Source organism: Sinocyclocheilus rhinocerous, unplaced genomic scaffold (genome assembly GCF_001515625.1).
Source record: "Sinocyclocheilus rhinocerous isolate Xijiao unplaced genomic scaffold, SAMN03320098_v1.1 scaffold30195, whole genome shotgun sequence".
Lineage (NCBI taxonomy): Eukaryota > Metazoa > Chordata > Actinopteri > Cypriniformes > Cyprinidae > Sinocyclocheilus > Sinocyclocheilus rhinocerous.
In genome coordinates, this window is record NW_015651131.1 from 1 (window position 1) to 444 (window position 444).

The following is a 444-nucleotide window of genomic DNA, read 5'->3' on the forward strand; positions in this document are numbered from 1 at the left end:
TACCTCAGCATTGTGGAGTATTTCCAACTGAAACGGAATACTGAAAATTTTAGACCTCCTCTTCTCCATCTTTTGCTCACAGCAGTCTAATGGTTGGAGCGGAGTGGTTAAGGATAATTTGTCCAAGCCATTAGGCAAAACCCAATCAGTCCCAGACAATTTCAATTTTCAATACAAACACGTGCTGGCAAAAATTTGGGCGCTGGTCATCTATTTGGACCCTGAAACCGTCAATTGATGCCTATTTTTTTGTCCTTTTTTTAAATGAAATCTTCCAATGTGACAGGTCAACACTCCTAATACTACTTAAAGAACTGTCTTTAGTTAGGTGTTTATTTCTAAAAGCTACCGGATGTTTCCGCCCGGTTTCGAACCAGGGACCTTTCGCGTGTGAGGCACACGTGATAACCACTACACTACTGAAACCTCGCTTCTAAAGTATTC

At 41.2% G+C, this 444-nt stretch overlaps 1 non-coding gene across 1 annotated transcript; it reads right to left on the bottom strand.

Moving 5' to 3' along the window:
- Positions 1–353: 353 nt before the first annotated feature.
- trnav-cac (transfer RNA valine (anticodon CAC)) lies at positions 354–426 on the bottom strand. The gene has a single exon. It is a non-coding gene; the product is annotated as a tRNA-Val (tRNA).
- Between the last annotated feature and the right edge of the window lie 18 nt (positions 427–444).